Source organism: Electrophorus electricus, chromosome 2, assembly GCF_041902795.1.
Source record: "Electrophorus electricus isolate QZ-2024a chromosome 2, ASM4190279v1, whole genome shotgun sequence".
NCBI lineage: Eukaryota > Metazoa > Chordata > Actinopteri > Gymnotiformes > Gymnotidae > Electrophorus > Electrophorus electricus.
In genome coordinates, this window is record NC_137498.1 from 8,279,719 (window position 1) to 8,300,000 (window position 20,282).

Genomic DNA, 20,282 nt, shown 5'->3' on the forward strand with positions numbered 1-20,282 from the left:
TGAATCAACATACAAGACAACACACTGGGAATGCACACCTCGAGACAAGAACAGGACCTCTAGAAAGTTGGACTAGACATTAATTGCTTATTTTTTCACTTATTAAATTCATTTTTCTTTTTCAATTGTTATTATAGTGGTGACCATTGTTGGCCAGAGGAGGATGGGCCCCCTTTTGAGTCTTGGTTCCTCTCAAAGTTTCTTCCTCTTACTTCTTCCTCTTGGGAGATTTTTCTAGCAACTGTTGCCCTTGGCAATCCAGTAAAAACTGCAATCTAACGTTTTACCACTAGGTGGACCCATGCTACAATTTTACGTAAATCATATGGCAACACCGGGATTATAAAATGACAAATTTCTTATTAAGACTGATATAATTTAGTTTTTAAAAGTCCAATTTTCCTTCTATAAGATTGATGTATTTTTTTATTGACTTACATAATTCATACCTTTAACCTGTGCATTATTGTACAGACCAAGAAAAGGCTTTTGATATGTAGAAGCTGAAAGCAACAGTACATTTGTGGTGTGAGTACAGTTCTCATCTCTAGTGGTGGAGTGACATTCTTACAGAGTGAGGACCAGTTTTTTGGCCAACAAACAAGTTACTCCTGCAAACAAATTCCATATCAAATTTGAAACTGAACCACACTACTCAAACTGAACATGTGCAATTAAAATACACCCTGACTTATTTTTCATGCACTGCATTATGTATAAAAATAATGTTTTGAAATTAAATACTCCTTTAAACATCTGTTCAAACTTTTTTAAAGTCTCAGGTAGCCAGTTCTGTGGCTGCCGTAATTCCACCTGCTGTTGTAACAGACACACTTGTACTGCGCCTTTAAGAGGGAGCTTTATGGTTCTGTAGATTGAGAGAGAGAGAGAGAGAGAGAGAGAGAGAGAGAGAGTCTCACCCCCTGAGCTTCTACATCGTGTCTCTGTGGACGGTCTCAAAGGACGGAGCCACTTAACTAAGAATGAGACCGTCCTCACTGACAATGTGAGAATATCTGATAGATCACTGAATGATAAGGAAGAAAGAGGACGTACCACATGACATCTTACAAAACCTACCGCATCTCTATATTTGGTGTGTGTTGTGTTGAGCTTAGTTTGTCAGTTTCATCTGAATACACTTCCTCTCCACTATAAGTGTAGTTGTGAAGTCATTCAGTAGACTGTATTGAAGAGTGTGTACGGTGTGTATCAGCAGTCCTGCTGTAGCTGTGTGTAGTGTGTGTGTAACTCAGTAAGAATGCAGGTGTGTGTTTATCTGCTCCTTGTGCTCCACGCTGCTGATGGTGAGTGTTACCTTCTCTCTACAGGTGTTGTCATCCTTATACATTCATTTGCACAAAGGTATTTATATCTGGGAGCAGCAGAGAGCAGCAGCTCACCACTTACCCCAGATTCTGTCTATCTACCAAGAAATGTCTGAAGTCCAAATTTTGCCTCTTTAGTTTAGAACAAAAGCTGTTAAATGCTAACGTTGCTAACAAACACTGGAGGTCAACAGCAACTCAAATATAGCCTTCATAAATACAAGCCCACAAACTTCTCTCAAGCCGGTGAAACCGCGTGTTAATAAATGTCTCCCAGACTAGTCGGTGTGTCATATAACTCACTGTGAACTAGACAAGTGAAGAAACACGTCACCGGGAAGCGACCTGGATGAGGTTTGAGGACATGTAGCTCGATATCTGACTTATTTACAAATCCTATTAGCTGTCGTTGCTGTTGGCTTCCAATGTTTGTTAGCAATGTTAGCAGTTTTTTTGTTCTAAAGGAGCGAAATATGGACTCCAAACATGTCTTGTCCACCCGAGTTAAGGGAGAATAAAGTAAATTTGCTTCTTCGCCGACTTGTTCCGTTAAGTGGCACTGAAATCTGCGCTGTGGTTCAGTCCGGTAGGGAGGAACCGCTGCTAATTACTTGCTAATTGCTAATTAGTTACTTAAGATCAGCATAAGCTAGGAATTGTAGGGACTTTAGTAAGACTGACAAAATTGAGAAACAAGAAGAGTACAAGAGTTTTGTGACTCTTACAAGAATCATTTTGCTCTAGAAATCGGTACATTTATAAAAACAATTTGTTTTTTATTATGGTGTGGTATGTGAAATGTGCTCACTTGTTTATTTCTGTTTGTGTTATTTATTCCTCTCTTGTTCATTCTGTGTATGATGCAACTCTTGTCCACTACCCACTTCTGTATCCAGCTGCCTGTGACAGAGGTCACACCTCATTGTAGTTGATTGTATATGTGGTACAGTCCTGTACATGTGGTGTATGATGTGTGTGTTTGGTGCTTCTGTGTGTTTTCCCGAGTGTGGGTGGGTTTGGGGGAGAGACTACAGAGGATTCTGATCTCATGAATTTTGACATGCCCATCATATCCCTTACTGAGCTAGCAGTCAAACAAGTCAGTACTACTCTATATTACCATGGAGACCAGAGGAGGGGCAGAGCTCACTACCTGCGGGTTAAAGAGCTAGACTTTTACTGAATCCATTTCAATCAGGAGGTCTCAGCTATCAGGACTTCCCAGAGGGTTTCAGCCAGACAGCTGTCTCCCACTGTGAAGACAGTGTGTTTTGTTTTGTGTTTTTGTTTTTTTTACCTATTTATATGGTTTACTGCTGCTCAGGCACATTGACTATAGTACTTGCTGACACTTCATACAGTAAGTGGACTCAGATTAGGCTGGATCCCTGCTCAGCTTTTCTGAAATACAATCCATGCTTAACTATTTGGTCAACCAAAGTAGCCCAGATCTCATCAGTGATGGTTGCTCTTCCTCATCCTCATCTTCTCTCTCCAGTATTGGCCTTCATTTATATCCAACAAAGATATCGAGCCTGTGGCCTGTTTATAGTGCTCAGGCTGCAATGTTGGTGATGACGGCTTCAAGACACCTGTATGGAGAAACTAGTCGCATGCATTGCTCAGGTGTCATTTTGGCCCATTCTTCCACACAAACACTCTTCAAATCCTGATGGTTCCGTGGGCTCCTTCTATGAACTCTGAGCTTTAGTTCCTTCCATAGATTTTCAATTAGATTCATGCAGAAAAAAGCAGAAAAAATAATGTTCTGAAAAAAATCCATAATGGAACAATAAAACAAATTGTTTTTACAAATGTACAGAACAAAAATGATACTTGCTTGTAGGAGTCACAATTTTAATTGTAGATTTAGCAGTTAGCCTCCTTTCCCAAGTGGAAGATGAACCCAAAAGGAATAAAACACAAGTACTCTGGTTCTTGGAGTGGCTACACTGTAATGTTATCAGTCTTAGTCCTGCCCCATCACTGTTAGTCCTCCACCTACAATTCCTAACTTATGCCAGTCTGAAACCACACCTGGAGTAACTAATTAGCAGTTAATTAGTAATTACCAATAGATACAGCAAATTATACAAAGACAGCACTGAAACCAAGACAGAAGAACATAACTACACTTCACTGGCTAGATACCATACAATAAAAGTGTGTGTGTGTGTGTGTGTGTATGTGTTCGTGTACACGTATACTCGTGTGTGAATTTAAGTTTGTTAATTTAGTTTGATCCTGGCGTATTCTGTATTATCTTCATTATCCATTTCTTTGGGTGCTGGTCTGGTGGTGTTAATATGGGCTACAGTAGAATACATCACATCATCCTGCAGAAAATATCACAATTTCAAAATTTTAACACACATACATACAGAATAATGCACATACTGTTGTGTGGTTTATTACAGTTATTAATACATAACATGTTGAAAAAAATATGTTGCATTTATACAACAGTAAAATGCATTATAATACAATACTTGGGTTTATAATAAACTACATTACAGTGTTCCTGTAGAAAACCAAACAAGGCAAATGAGACAACTTATGTACACATTAAAGCACACATCCACATATGCAGATGTGTTTACACCTAGACCCCTGCTCTATACCTACACATAATAGGCTGCCATTTAATCTGATTTATATTCATTCACAAACATGTAATCAATCACTAGCCACTATAAAAAGGAATAACCAGTATTCACCTGAGTCTTTACTGTAATATGTGCACCTATCTTACAGGTGTGCACCACTGTTTATTGGGTGACCACTGGAGCACTGCTGAGTGGATCCTACCTGGATGGTGGACCACTGTCAAGAAACAAGTGTCTCTGCAGTGGTAGTGTCTTTAGGGCATGTATGAGTGTGTAACAAGAACAGCAATGTGTCTGGAGTTTATACACAAGCCTGTGGAACTGCACACAGGTATATAATGCAGCTAGAAGATAATGATGTAGTGTAAAGGTGATCCTAATAAAGTGGCTGAGGAGAGTAACCACATACATACATCACCTGCCCTTTTTAAATACTAATGATAAATGTGTGTGGATCACTTTTTCTTTAATTAATGAGTTTTTACTGGCGAGATCTTGAAAACTAGTCAGACCGAAGGTTTTTTGCCTCATTCTGGTGCCACTTAAAGGGATAGGTCGGCACAAAAATAAAATGTTCATTATTTTTCCCTTATACCAGATGGCCAGGATAACCCTGTTTGAATGATGCAGTGCCCATCATCTCTAGCAGAGCCACATGCTGCAAAAGTCTTAAGTGAATAACTGTCATGCTGGTGAACCACAGCACATTAGACAAATAACAGTTAAACTACAGAATATTAAACAAATAATAACTGCTCTGTTAAACTACAGAATATTAAACAAATAATAACTACTCTGCTGAACTACTGCATATTGGATGATGTCAAACTGTTCATCACAATTTAGTATTCAGAATCAACTGTGTGCAAAGAGACTGTAGTGAAGTTCTCTGTATTCTGTGGTGGAAATTCAATGAAACGGGGAGTCAGATGTGGATAATAAGTAAAAAGGTTTTAATAGAAAAGAAAGATTCCACAGAGTGTGGGGCTCACTACCAAGAGAAGCCCCGAGTCATACAGAGCATTGCTTGATATACAATTCTAACTGTATGCATTGACCAATCACAGACTTCCTGCCTCTTGTTGCTATGGCTCATATACCATTCAGCTTTAAGCGTTGCTTATCTCTTTCAGGCCGGCTGGTAAGAATCTTGCTTGACTGTCATCCCTTAATTGCAGGCAATAAAGCGATTGCAGGCAATAAAACGAGAGACATCTTCCTGCTTATCTAATCTACGGTCTCACTCCCTTAAAGTTCTTTGCTTACATAAACATTTTTCCTAGGGAACAGGATACTGCTGAATGTATGTGAATCACTGAAGCACATAGTATTTCCTTTACATTTCCCCCCTTTGATTCTCATACAATCATTAACTAAAATCTTCAGTTATGGCAAAAACATGGAAGTTATCCTTATCCCAACATAAGTATGTATCATATCTGTGATATGATGAATTCTTTCCTGCACAATTAATTACGTCACATAAGTCAAAAGTCCATGCAGTAGAACTGCCCACCATATAGTCCAATTCTACTCCTCCATACTTTTGTATACACCAATCTTTAGATGTAATGACACTGATGCGTGATAGTATCAGGCTGATCCACAGGAGGTGCTGCATCTTGCTAGTCCTCCGGTGGCGTTTCTGGTGCCTTTTTACAATGCGTGTGATGCACCCATGTCGCTCTTCCGTCGGTCTTGACGGCGGTGTTAGTCGTCAGTAGCACTTGGAATGGTCCTCTCCACCTGGGCTGGTTCCACCGCTTCCTTCTGAAGTCCTTTATCAGCACCCAATCACCTGGTTGGTGGGTGTGGAGTGGCATATTCGTCACCTCGGGAAGAACTGCCTTCACCTGCTTAGACACATGGGAGAGAGATTTGTGCAGAGACACACAATACTGCAAAAGTGATTAATTGATCAGGTTAGTATCCCAGTCGGGCGGTCCTATCCCCGTGTTGGGAGGCCGTCCAAACACTATCTCAAAAGCTGATAAGCCTGTTCGTGCCTGCGGTCTGGTTCGGCATTGCCACAGGACGAGGGGAAGGCATTTTACCCAATTCATGCCTGTTTCCTGCGTTAATTTAGCTAGACCTCTTTTAATGGTGCCGTTTGTCCGTTCTACTGCCCCTGCACTAGCAGGGTGATAGCTGCAGTGTTTTCTCATATCTACCCCTAGGTATTTAGTCAGAGCTTTTAGTCCTTCGTGTACGAAGGGTGTCCCATTGTCACTGGACACTCGTCGTGGTAACCCCCACCGGGGAATAATTTCTCTCATTAGCGCTTTTGCTACTGCATCACTATCTTGTTTTCCCGTTGGGAAGGCCTCCACCCACTTGCTAAACATGCACACACACACAAGCATGTACCTCTTTCCTTCAGCTGGTGTTAGTTCTACAAAATCTATTTGCCAATGTTGAAATGGCTCACTAGGCGGCGGGTGTCCGGCGGGTGCGTGTTTGGTATGATTGTCCCCGTGTGGTGTGTTTTGTGCACATACCAAGCATCGGGAACAAAAATTTTGGGTGTGTGTGTTTATTCCTGGTGCATACCAATGTCTCGTTATACTCTCCACTATCCCCCCTTTGCTCATGTGACTCCTCCCATGAGCAATCTCAATTAGTCCTTTCATATAAGCTGTGGGGAGACAGGGTTTGTTCATTTCTGGGTGTACCCATATCCCGCCTATTTGTTTACACCCCCCTTTTTTCCATTTCACATAATCTTGTGGAGTGGCTTGTTTTTGGATATCTTTAGTAGATATTCTGGTTTCGGTATCTGCTTGTGCCATTTGTGTATGGAGCGGTTGTAACGCTGTGAGTTGAGCTACTTTATCCGCATAAGCATTCCCTTTTGATACGGCGTCATCCGCCTTAGTGTGTGCAGCGCACTTTATAATTGCTACTTCCTTTGGTAGTTGAATTGCTTCCAACAGCTCTGCTACTAGGTGGTGATTCTTTATCTTTGCTCCTGAGCTGGTGAGAAAGTTGCGATGTCTCCAAATGGCCCCAAAGTCATGTGCTACTCCCCACGCGTACCGGGAATCGGTCCAGACGTTCACGGTCTTGTCTTGTGCTAGTTTACACGCATATATGAGTGCAGCAAGTTCAGCTGCCTGCGCTGAGTAATTAGATGGGAGTGGTTCTGCTTTCACCACTTCTGTGTGTGACACAACAGCATATGCTGCTCGATTAGTGCCTTGAGAGTCACGTTTAGCTGAACCGTCCACAAAAAATTCCAGGTCCGCATTAAATATTGGTTCCTCCTTTAAATCTATTCTGGGAGATGTTGCAATTTCTAACACCTGTTGGCAGTCATGGGGCTCTCCTTCCTCCTCTGTAGGCAATAGAGTGGAGGGATTTAGAGTTGTGCATCGTTTCACAGTAACATTTGGCATGTCTAATAAGGCAGTGTGGTACCTAAGCCATCGCTGAGTGGACAAATGTGCCACTTTTTGATCTTGCAGTATTCTTGACACTGCATGAGGCACATGTAGGGTAAGCTTAGCGTAGCCTACTATGTCTCTGGAAGCCACTAGTGCCTTCTCGGCGGCTGCCACAGCTCTTACACATAAAGGTAGGCCTGCTGCGACTGTATCTAATTTTCCTGAGAAGTAGGCCACCGGCCTTTGTTTGTCCCCATGTTTTTGTGTCAATACACTTGTCATATATTGCCCTTTAACATCCACTGTCTGTTCAAATGGTTTGTTTGGGTCGGGAATGCCTAACGCTGGCATGACTTGTAACAGCTGTTTCAGTGTTGTGAAGGCCGCCTCAGCTTCCGGTGTCCATTCCGGCTGTGAGGAATTTGACCCTTTGGTCGGTATTATATCTCTGAGTGGTCCCTCATCTGCATAGGATGGTATGAATGTCCTACAATAGGAACACATTCCTAAAAAGGACAACAGTTGTTTTTTCGTCATGGGCTTTGGTATAGTCAAAATGGCATTCACTCGGTCTTTAGTCAGCATGCGCGTTTGCTCAGTGATGTCATGTCCTAAAAAATGCACTTGCTGCTTACAGAACTGTAATTTGGATTTGGATGCCTTATGGCCTTCCCCTGCTAAATGATGTAGCAGTGCCACCGTGGCTTGTTTACACGCTTCTCGTGTTCTCCCACAAATCAAAAGATCATCAACATATTGCAGCAAGGCTATTCCCTTAGGGAGTTCTAAAGCCTCTAGGCTTCGATGTAAAGCGGCATTGTAAATGGTTGGTGATTCACAATACCCTTGACACAATCTCGTGAATGTGTATGGCTTTCCTTCAAAAGTGAAAGCAAACCAAAATTGGCTATCCTTGTGCACAGGTACGCTAAAGAAAGCGTTGGCCAAATCAACTACACTGAACCACTTACTGTCTGGTGGGATCTGAGAGAGAATGGTGTGCGGGTTTGGAACTTCTGGGGCTCTAGGGTGTACTGCCGCGTTGACAGCCTGCAAATCCTGCACAAATCTCCATTCATCTCTCCCTGGCTTCTTAACTGGGAAAATTGGAGTACGTACTGGTGAGTCTGGGCATGGTACGATAACTCCTGCTTGTTTTAATGATTGGAACACAGGCCTGATGCCCTCCACTGCCTCTGGTTTTAGAGGGTATTGTTGCTGGTGTGGTCTGTAATCAGATTTTGGGGTGATGTGGACAGGCTCACATCCTTTTATTAAGCACACATCATTTTTTCCCTGTGCCCATAACCCTGCAGGAACTGTTTTCAGTTCCTCTTCCTCTTCCTCTGAGAGGGTAACAGAGGCTACCATAATTACTATATTTGGACTTACAAGCTCGACCCCCCTTCTGCAATTTAGCCTATACGGGGTTGGCATTTTCCACACTTCTATGCTTGGGCTGTACATAATTTTACACTGGGGTTCTTTTATCCAATCAGTTGCGCTCAACACGCGTTTTGTCCACAACCCTACTCTCTGCCAGTCTGGGTCAACATGTGCGCTAGCCAGCGACACATGAGGTGTTGCATGTGAGATTGAATATAAAGATTTCTGTTTATCTGAGAGCTGCACCACTCCCGCAGCCCACTCGCAGTCCCACACTATGGCTGTGATAATCAAACTGTCACTGCCCCCTAAGTCAAATTTCTGTTCAAAATCAACGTCACATCCCTCATGGACCTTCATTGTACAGTGAATAGAATCACTTTGTTTAACTGTCAGCTCACCAGGTAGCGTGTTAGTAACTTCAGTCATAAAATGTGTTAGTACTTCCCCCGCAGTGCACTGCAATTCATACACGTACAAAGGGGCTCCTGCCTCTAGCTGGACTCCCTGTGTAGGTGTTTCCCACGTAACAAACAACCCCTCTGGGTTGCTGCTAATTGTGCACCCAAGTTTATACATTAAATCTCTAGCTAACAAATTAATTGGACAGGTTTCTTATATCAAAAAACTATTTAAATTGGCTTTTCCCTAAACTACATCGGAGAGGCTCGGACATCCTTTCATCAATGGGATGACCTCCCACTCCAATTACTGTTATCCCATATCCTTGTCTCATTCTACATTCTATTAATCCTTCTTTTAACACTGAGTGGGTGGCACCACTGTCAACCAAAAACCTAACATTTTTCCCTCTACTTTCACAGTTACCTCGGTGAGGCCTCTCGGCCCTTTACTAATCTGCTGTAATAGTTGGTAATTTAAATTTGTCACTTCCCTTTTGCTGTCTTCACTCAGTGGTCCGCTGCTGTCCTGCCTCTCCACCGCCCGTCACTCGTGGATTGTGGGATCCTGATCTGTGCCCCCGTCATACGAGTTATCCTCCTCCGGACAGTTTCTGGCAATATGTCCAAGCTTTCCACAGTTGTAGCATTCCTGCTCTTTCATCCAATCAATTTTTCCTCCTTTTCCTCTTCCTCTGCCTCTTCCGCATCATCAACAACCGTCTCAGTTCAGCCTGTGTTGGTCTGCAGGACTGCACGAATGCCATCAGTTTTTGTCCGAAGCGTCGTCCGCCGATGTCACCTGGCTTGCTCAGGCCATCGGCCGCTTTCATGATGTCATCTGCAGTCCAGTGACGGTGGACCATAATCACTCCCTCAGGCCCTGACACTTCCACCATCGGGAACTGTGGGGCATAGCCTACCTCAGGCTCTGCAGATGGCTTTATAGTGGTGTGACTTTGAGTGCGATGAGCCACTGGTGAGGTTATTGCCTCCAGTTGTCGTCTTAATTCGTCATATGGAGACGGCTTTGGTGTTAATGAAGTTCCTGGTTGCGGATAAGGAGGTGGATTTGCTAGCGCTTGTGGTTGCTGAATCAGCTGGGGGGCTCTCGGCGGGGCGGCATCGAGGTCAGGATCAGCTAAAGAAACACACTGAGACTTCATTATTACCTTTTCTATGTCCTACCTGCTGCTTCTGCCTTTTCTCAGCTTCTTCTAACCACATTTTTGCCTTTTCCAGCATGTCTTCACTGTTCTCATCAAAATATTTCCGCGCTTTCTTATCAGCTTCCCTAGGCTTAACCTTAACTCTTTCAATTAATTTTAACAGGTATGCAACACTTAGAGTCCCTGAGACATTAAAACCGTAATATTTAATCCAAAATGGGACATGTTTGTTTACATGTTCCCCGTAGTCCTTATTCATTTGAAAGAGTAGGCTACTGGAGAACTTGTCCTTACTGAACTCATACTCCTTACTGTTGCCCGCACCCATAATAATAATAATAATAATAATAATAATAATAATAATAATAACCAATTTTTTTTTAATTTTTTTTTTCTTGGATCCAGGCAACAAAAGAACAAAGGAAACTTACCTACCTATTCTTATCTTATTATCCACACCATCTACCCCCGATATGGATTAGTTCCGCTCCAGCAAATCGTGCTAGTATACTGAGTCCACTCCTTTCCCTACGGGGTGTTCTGTCGGCCCGGGCCTATTTCTTACACTAGTACGTCTACTCAGTGTGCCTATTCTCTTAGGCTGGCGGAGTCCCAGACTCCGGAGTCCTCTAGACCCTATTTTTAAGCCCTAGTATCTCATGTACTATGCTACTTTACAGACCCACCCCAGGGTAGACTCAGGCGGATCACTATGTCACTTTCTTCTAGGATTAAATTACTGAACTTCACCACTTACTTTCTGTTCGTTAGATCAGGCGGAGCACACCACCGGAGTCAAGCGGGACGTCACTCCCTGGTTAGGTACTTTCCCATATTCTTGTGGGTTTCCCTCTTTCTCCAGCTCAGTTCTCTCTCTGAGGAGCGTCCTCGAAGTTTAGTCACCGCTGCTCCGCATGGTGCCTCTCGCTGATCCTGCCGACTACGCCAAATTCTGTGGTGGAAATTCAATGAAACGGGGAGTCAGATGTGGATAATAAGTAAAAAAGGTTTTACTAGAAAAGAAAGATTCCACAGAGTGTGGGGCTCACTACCAAGAGAAGCCCCGAGTCATACAGAGCATTGCTTGATATACAATTCTAACTGTATGCATTGACCAATCACAGACTTCCTGCCTCTTGTTGCTATGGCTCATATACCATTCAGCTTTAAGCGTTGCTTATCTCTTTCAGGCCGGCTGGTAAGAATCTTGCTTGACTGTCATCCCTTAATTGCAGGCAATAAAGCGATTGCAGGCAATAAAACGAGAGACATCTTCCTGCTTATCTAATCTACGGTCTCACTCCCTTAAAGTTCTTTGCTTACATAAACATTTTTCCTAGGGAACAGGATACTGCTGAATGTATGTGAATCACTGAAGCACATAGTATTTCCTTTACAGTACACAAGAACCCTTAAAGTTCTTCCATACTCTCAGATACACACAACCTCTCACCAGTATCTGCATGACTTTTTCATTGGGTTTAACATTCATGCAGAAACATGATCCAAGCTTTGGCACTGTAGAACAGATCTGTGCACTGAATCAGAGTTCACTGATATTATAACATGGATGTGTGACACTCACCCGTGTCTGCTGATCTCTCCTCTGTCCTGTTTGTCCCTCTCTGCTCACCGTCTGTTCACATCTCTGAACTACAAAATTAATGAACTCAGTGTCAGCACCAGCTGTGAGAGGAGACTCTTCTCTCTGCTCTTTTTTTTCTTTTTCTTTCAATCTCTCCCTCCCTCCTCCTCCTCCTCTCTCCTTCTCTCTCCCCCTCCCCCTCCCTCCTCTCTCTCTCACCCTCCCTCCTTCACTCTCCATTTCTCCCTTTCTCTCTCTCTCTCTCTCTTTCTGGGAGTGAATGAATTAGGGGCTCCTGGGTCGAGTCTCTTCCTCTCTCCCTCCTTCCCTCCCTCCCTCTTTCTCTCCTCCCCTCTCTCTCTCTCCCTCTTTCTCTTTCTCCCCCTCTCTCTAGAGCAAATGAGAACAGTAGTAACTAAATAAGGAAACTAAACAAGTCGTGTGTAATATGGGTATATAACTGACTAGAACCTAAACAGGACAGAAGACAAGAGTCATTAACTACAGGCATGAAATACAAATACAAACAGAAGATGTAACTAGAAACAGACAGAAGTAGAACTGCAGATCCTGCCACTGGATAGATTTTTTGTTTTATCTAGTACAGTAGTTATTGGTACAGATCAGTCACTATATGCAGTCAACAACATTTCATACATTAAATACACAAGAGGTTGGTTTACCTGTTACTTGGAGTTTGACCTCTATAAGATGATCACTGCTGATGCGACACCTGTACTGTCCCCCGTCCTCTTTAGTCAGACCAGATATGAATAGAGAGAAATTTCCTGAAGCAGCAACCAGCTTAATTCTATCAGTGTAACGGTTTGTCTGGTCAGTTGGGTAGATGACATTAGATTCTTCTATAAAACTCCATCTGGCAGTCTTTGGCTCAGCCAGCAGTTCGGTGCAGTAACAGGGTAGCAGGACAGACCCTCCCACGTATCCACTCAGCACTGTGGGAGGATTCTCAACATCCTTACAGACTAGAGGGAGCAGAAACATTGGCATGTTACACTACTGTTATGAAATAACCTGTACAACCAGTGACATTCATCTGTGAACCATCATATGAAGACAAAACAAATCCATCTGTCAGATTTTTAACATCAAAAAGATGTTCTGATACTCTGTAACTTACAGAGTTTATGCAATAGTTTATGCTCCATCACATTTGATAAATCTGAATGGATGAGAAAAATCTTGTATTTGTAGAGTCAGTGGTTCTAGTCCATCTGGTTTAATACAAAGTTAGTGTTAACCATCCTCCAACTCCAGTCATGATCAGTGTCTGACCACTGAAACACTGCTGGCTGGATATCTTTCACTGTCAGAACACTCTCAGCCTACCAGTAGCACTGAATCCAGTAACACTGCTGTACCTGAACCACTCATACCAGTACAACACCCACTACCAAGCCTCCAGCACTGTAGTGGGATTGACGTGTGCAGAATGGTTCAGTATCCACATATACTGGGACATCTGTGGTCAGAAACTGACCAGTGATGTCCTGGTTGCAGGGTGACACACAAACTGTGTATGGCACCAGGTGGACACAGTCTGTAATTATACCTACACATTCACTTATTAGAGGTACTGAAAGTGTTCAGTGAGGGCAGGTGAAATGTATGTTAGTTGTGTTTTAACTCTTCTAGACTGGTGACTGAGGGTGTCTGGTGACTAATATCTGAGGATAATGTGGTCCACATGATAGATACATAAATATGTAATGGTGTTTCTCTACTTTTAAACGTCCTGTTTAGTGTCCTGTTAGTAATATGTGATGTTTTTAAAAGGTATTGGACATGAAGCACAAGAGGACTCAATGCATTTTCATATGAGATTTTATTTATAATTATTTATTTAGTTACTTGAAAATTTGAAATTAAGCTTATCAAAGCAACAAAGACCATACAAGAGAACAATATGTAAAATTAAATTTTGGAGTATATTTGGAGTGTGTCTGCTGCTCTCTCCCCCTGTAGAGTGTGTTCTCTGTCTTCTTAGAGGAGATGAGATGTGTGATCACCTGTGTCTGCTGTTCTCTCACCCTGTAGAGTGTGTTCTCTGTCTTATTAGAGGAGATGAGATGTGTGATCACCTGTGTCTGCTGTTCTCTCCTCCTGTAGAGTGTGTTCTCTGTCTTATTAGAGGAGATGAGATGTGTATGATCACCTGTGTCTGCTGTTCTCTCCTCCCTCTGCTTATCCAGCTCTGCTCCCCTTCTGTCTTCATTTATGAACTTCAGAATGAAACCAGACAGACTGAGACACACAGATCATGGTTTGTGTGTGTATTTGTACATGTGTGTATGTTTGTGTTAATGACCATGTGTGTTTGCATGTGTTTACCTCTGTATCTCCACTAAATGACTCCTCTGTATCCTAACAGTAGCAGCAGAAGTGGAACGGTGATGTAAGTCATGGTTGAGTGAGTATAATTAAACCAATAAGGGGGGTTTACATGTTTACATATTTGTTTGTTTCTGTACTGCTTTGAATCTGTGTAGGTAAAGACATTATTTAATTACAATAACAATACACACATCAGTGGGTATAGGATAGTAATATAAGATATAAATACAACTCAGTTGTGTCTCTGCGTGTTTGCATAAGAGAGAGAAAGAGAGAGAGAGAGAGAGAGAGAGAGAGAGAGAGGACTGCATCCTGTTTCTGATGGTGCACGTACAATGCACTCTGTGTGTGTGTGTGTGTGTGTGTGTGTGTGTGTGTGTGTGTGTGTGTGTTTTAGCCGATGTGTTTTATGATGTTAATAAGAAAACTATGAGTATTCTTACCTTCAGCAGGGGCCCCTGTGCTGTCCTCACTGTGTCTGCCAGCAGGCCTTTGAGAGGATGTGGTTACTGGTCTTGTCTGGCCAGTGATCACTGGAGTAGATTTTGTAGTTTTAAGTGGAACCTCTGGAAGGAGAGAAGATTTCAGAATTGTGATGAGAGTTACGTGATCAGAGTTCTGCATTTCTTACTACAGGATAATCTTTGGTTTGCCCTCTGTAACGTGTATAATACTGCTTCCAGAATGGTGTTCATCAGCCATGCCTGGTACCATCACTGCTGTATCGATCGTGCAGACACACTTGTTTATACATTGTTTTAATCTCATAATTCAGTGCTTGTTACTCTTTATGAGGATGTGCTCTGGTATTATGTGTGTGCGGGGGGTTGTTTTGATTCATGCTGTTATGCTCTCTAAGTCTTTAAGATTGGGTACTGCACACTCATGAATAAACTCAACATACATTTCCTACATGACTTTCCAACAAAACTACATAGCAATTTCACTGTGTGAAATATTCTATCAGGAAACGTCCAACACTCATCTGTTGTACGTGTGTATATGTTGTGTGCTGTCCTCCACTATCCTCTCTAGTGCTGATCTGTGACTGTCTTACTGTACGTGTGATCTCTCTGCAGCAGGAGTGAGACATCACTGACTACATGAAGAACTATCTGACTGTTCCTCAACGAAGCCTGTCATACCTACACACACTGTTTTTAGGACTGTGGCGTGAGTGAGTGAGTGAACACATGAGAACTGAAATCGAGACAAACACTTCAGCTCACACACACTTCCCTCTTCCTACTTTCACTTGTTCAAATTTGTCCTCCCTCAATTCGAGGGTTGGCCAGATAACCTCAGATAACCTCAACCAAAACCCTAGTAACATGCTATTCTTAATCAGTTCAATAGCAGTGTTTTTATGAGGAACTCCATCCATAAACATTACATTGTAGCCTTGCATTATTCAATTACATTGAAATGTATTTGTATAATGCACTTCTCAGCAGGTGTTATCACAAGGCAACATTACATAAATTAGCTTTAAGAGGATGAGAATCCAGGCTCATCCTCTTCTCTTCAACACGGGATGGTGTGCACATTATACTTCCCTAATTTACACACTCTCGTACGTGGACATGCCTAATAATTTAGTCTCTCTTTCTGCCGAGGTTCACCTACCCCTGATGTCATGATGTTATTGAGCCTACACCCGTCTCAGCTGCCATGGCTCCTCCCTCCACCCCCTGATGTCCCTTGCTGTAGCCCACCACACCTCCACCCCAGCCAACTACTTGATGGACGTTGATGGACGTTCTCTTGCGGGATGGGTTTCAGACACGTGCACTCCATCGGGACAAGACTAGGACATCTAGAAAACTGGACTAGACATTAATTGCTTATTTTTTTAATTTATTATTAGTTTTTTACTTTTCTCTTAAAATTGTTATTATTGTGGTGACTGTTGTCGGCCAGAGGAGGATGGGCCCCACCTTTGAGTCTTGGTTCCTCTCAAGGTTTCTTCTTCATACTCTAGGGAGTTTTTCCTTGCTACTGGGGACTTGGACTCGGACATTTGTAACACTGCTTTGTGACAATTTCTGTTTTAAAAAGCGCTACATAAATAAATTTGATTTAATTTACTATGATACACCATTCAAAAATGTCATATTCATGTGACACTCTGTTTAGGAAGTTACAGATATATGGACTTAATCCCCCTGTGCTGCTGAACGGATGGCTTTAATGCAGCTAGTGAGTCATTAATATGTCAACAAAAGAATAAATAAATGAATTTAACATTTAATATCAGTCTGTTCAGAGTATGACACACCTGAGTGTGTGCTGCGTTCCCAATGCCTTTACAGATTACAGCGGAGTATCTCATTTCTTGATAATCCTGCGGAAACCCAAACGCTTGGTTAAATGAAGAAAGCTGCTGAGGTCATTAGAGTGGAAGTAATGTCTGTGCATATGGAGTGATATGCAGTGTTAGCTCAGTGGTTAAGGTACTCAGCTAGTAATTAGAAAGCTGCCAGTTGCCACTGTTGGGCCTCTGTGCAAGGCCCTTAATCCTCAATCGCTTAAATTGTATTCAATTATAACTGTAAATTGCTTTGGATAAACGTGTGAGTTAAATGTTGTAAATGTTATATATTGGCTTTCTGTATTTCTGAACTATTTCTGATTGCTTACTTCTGTTTTGTGCCCCTCCTGGATTTGTCTGCCTGGATATTTTGTCTCTCTGGTTTTCAACCTGGACTTTAGTTCCTCTCTGTGATGCTCCCTGGCTCTGTTTATCCTATAGTACTGGTTCTGATCCTTGCCTGAGTTTGACTGTGTTGGATTATCCTTTTCTGATTAAAATCACATTTAATTTTATCCTCGAGCATCTGGCTTTCTCTGAAACATCAGTGTCACTGGAGTGAATGTGACATTGTTCCTCAGAATCCCTGCTGAGTCAATTAGTGATTGACTGATTAAACCATGAAGTTCAGAGCTGGATCACAGCAGAACTTAAAGCCCATGAATCTCAAAAAGTAGCATGGTCGTGTGTGTGTGTGTGTGTGTGTGTGTGTGTGTGTGTGTGTGTGTGTGCTGTCCAACCTTCCTGATCAAGTGTGTAGTGACCAAGAGCTGAATTATACACAGAATGAACAAGTGAGGAATAAATAAACAAATAAACAAGTGAGCACATTTCCACTCATTACTAATAACCACCTGAGAAATAAATATAACTTCTTCAGATATTATATATACATATATGAAGAAGATTCCAAGTTCCACATCCTGAAAAGCACCTTACTTGTAAGAGATCTTCTTCACACTCCATTTAGGCATCACTGTTTGGTGCAACAGGACAAAAGCAACAAACACAACTGGCACATCTGGGTGATGCTGTTGAATGTGCATGTTCATGTGTTTTAGCACACACACCCTACAACACCAACACACTGTCCTCGTCCACCACTCAGGTCACTGGGAAACTTTCCCACACAGGTAATTTGAAAGAAACAGCTCATAGTGTTAACGATTCAGTAAATGTCGCTAACGAGCTTGAGCTACATTTAGCCTAGCATGTTGCTAACTTGCTAATAGATTACATCTTAAGGTTTGGAGTGGAAATCGCAGATGTGAAGTTTGATTCCACATTATGTTCATCGGCCTTCACACTTAGACTACTGTGTACTCTCCGTATGACTGCGTACAGTGAACTGTAATGTGTATGGGGTGATTTGGGATGAAAACACATACCATTACACTCCTAATATTTATATTTTAGTATAACTATATAGGTAATAATGTCATATAAAGCTGTAGCAAGCCAACTGCCTCAGCTACAACAGCAAAATAAATTCACTTTGCAGAACCTTTTCAACGCAGCTCTACTGCCCTAAGCAACCACCTCCTATGACCAGCCTACATATAAACCCTTTCACACCAAGAACTGGACCAGAGTCGCCTGTTTGGAATAAAAGGTGATTTTCACGTGTGGTGTTTTTGCTCGAGTCTGAGTGAGACTGTTTCCATTTCACTGATCTGGTTTCACACTGTGTACAATTCTGCAGAACCATCTGCTCTACTTTGGAGTTCAACCCCGGTCCTAAAGAGAAAGTAACAGACAGTGACATCCAACTGCTGTCAGTGAACTGCACCACACACACCTTCATGATGTATGTGGTTATCAGTGGGTATAAACAGAAACCACAACTCTCTGTCCTGCTTTGGCTCTTTATTTATGAAACAGCAATAGATTCTCACAGTGGAAGTGATGCGTACAGACAAGGGACGGCATTTGACTATAAAATGACCTGCTTAACATAAAAATGTGCTACAATTTAAAGATTAAATATCCAAAAATGCTTCAACAGAGATTCACAAATAAAATGAAGAAAAACCATTCTGCTGAAAAAATCCATAATGTAATAAAACATAATAAATTGTTTTTATTATTGTACAGACATATGATACTTGTAGGAAATGATACTTGTAGGAGTCACAATTATAGTTGCAGACTGAGAAAATTTTAATTGATGTTTACAGCGTTTAACATTTAGATTTAGCAGTTAGCCTCCTTTCCCAAGCAGAAGATGAAATCAAGAGGAATAAAACCCAAGTACTCTGGTTCTTGGAGTGGCTACACTGTAATGTTATCAGTCTTAGTCCTGCCCCTGTCACTGTTAGTCCTCCCCCTACAATTCCTACCTTATGCCAGTCTGAAACCACACCTGAAGTAACTAATTAGCAGTTAATTAGCAATTACCAATAGATACAGCAAATTATACAAAGACAGCACTGAAACCAAGACAGAAGAACATAACAGTTCATTGGCTCCCATACAATAAAAGAGTGTGTGTGTGTGTGTGTGTGCGTGTGTGTGTGTGTGTGTGTGTGTGTGTGTGTGTGTGTGTTCAGGTTTGTTAATTTAGTTTGATATTGACATATTCTGTATTATCTCCATTATCCATTGCTCTGGGTGCTGGTCTCGTGGTGTTTATATGGGCTACAGTAGAATATATCACATCATCCTGCAGAAAATATCACAATTACAAAATATTAGCACACATACATATAGAATAATGCACACACTGTTGAGTGGATTAATACAAGTGTTAATACAATAAATGTATTGTATTGCAGAAGTGTTAATTGTAATATACATTTAATCCATAAATGCACATGTAAATATAATTTATGCAAGCGTGTGTGTAATCTGTTTTATACATTCACAAACATTTAAACACTCACCAGCCACTTTAATAAAGACATGCAGTCTGTAATTTAATATGTGCACATGTCTTACAGGTGTGCACCACTGTTTAGTGTGACCACAGGAGCACTGCTGAATGGATCCTACCTGGATGGTAGACCACTCTCAACAAACAAGTGTATCTGCAGTGGTAGTGTCTTTAGGGCACGTATGAGTGTGTAACAAGAAAAGCAGTGTGTCTGAAGTTTATACACAAGCCTGTGGAACTGCACACAGGTATATAATGCAGCTAGCAGATAACGATGTAGTGTAAAGGTGATCCTAATAAAGTGGCTGAGGAGAGTAACCACATACACACATCACTTGCCCTTTTTAATACAAATGATAAATGTGTGTTGATCAATTTTTCTTTAGTTAATGAGTGCTTACTGAAAAGATCTTGAAAACTAGTCAGACCAAAATGAATTTTTCCAGTACGCAAAATATACCCAGATGACGTACTGCTACGGCCAAATAATCCAGTACGTGACCAGGCCTGTCTCCGTGGTGTACTGCATCTCATCATACAACGGTGGTGGTAAATCACAAGTGGGTAGAACTTCATACGTTCGCGTGGTCTCTTAGTATGGTTTGTGTTTTTTACACACTGGATATTATGCATCATACTACTACAGGGAACAGTAAACAGTATACAGTATATAATGAGTCCAGTATGCAGCATACAGTATGTAGTAAGCTATTTTGTATATATCCCAAAGGTTTCTTGCCTCAAGTCGGTGTTACATGAAGGGATTGGCCAGCAATTACATTATATTCCTTTTCCCCGGATGGCCGAGACATGTTTTGCTCCTTTAGTTTAAAACAAAAGCTGCTAATGTTACTAACAAACTCTGGAAGCCAACAGCAACAGCAGG

General features: G+C 41.7%; 2 long non-coding RNA genes across 3 annotated transcripts; one reads left to right on the forward strand and one right to left on the reverse strand.

The window, feature by feature from the left end:
* Positions 1-974: 974 nt before the first annotated feature.
* On the forward strand, positions 975-17,039 carry LOC145647540 (uncharacterized). 2 transcript variants are annotated; one of them, XR_014116351.1, is made up of 2 exons: positions 975-1,307; positions 14,251-17,039. It is a non-coding gene; the product is annotated as an uncharacterized LOC145647540 (long non-coding RNA). The 2 variants fall into 2 exon arrangements; XR_014116352.1 differs by lacking the exon at positions 975-1,307 and adding an exon at positions 14,071-14,142.
* LOC145647529 (uncharacterized) lies at positions 4,867-11,665 on the reverse strand. The gene is made up of 2 exons (XR_014116348.1): positions 10,709-11,665; positions 4,867-5,787 (listed from the first exon to the last, which is right to left on the reverse strand). It is a non-coding gene; the product is annotated as an uncharacterized LOC145647529 (long non-coding RNA).
* Positions 17,040-20,282: the final 3,243 nt, after the last annotated feature.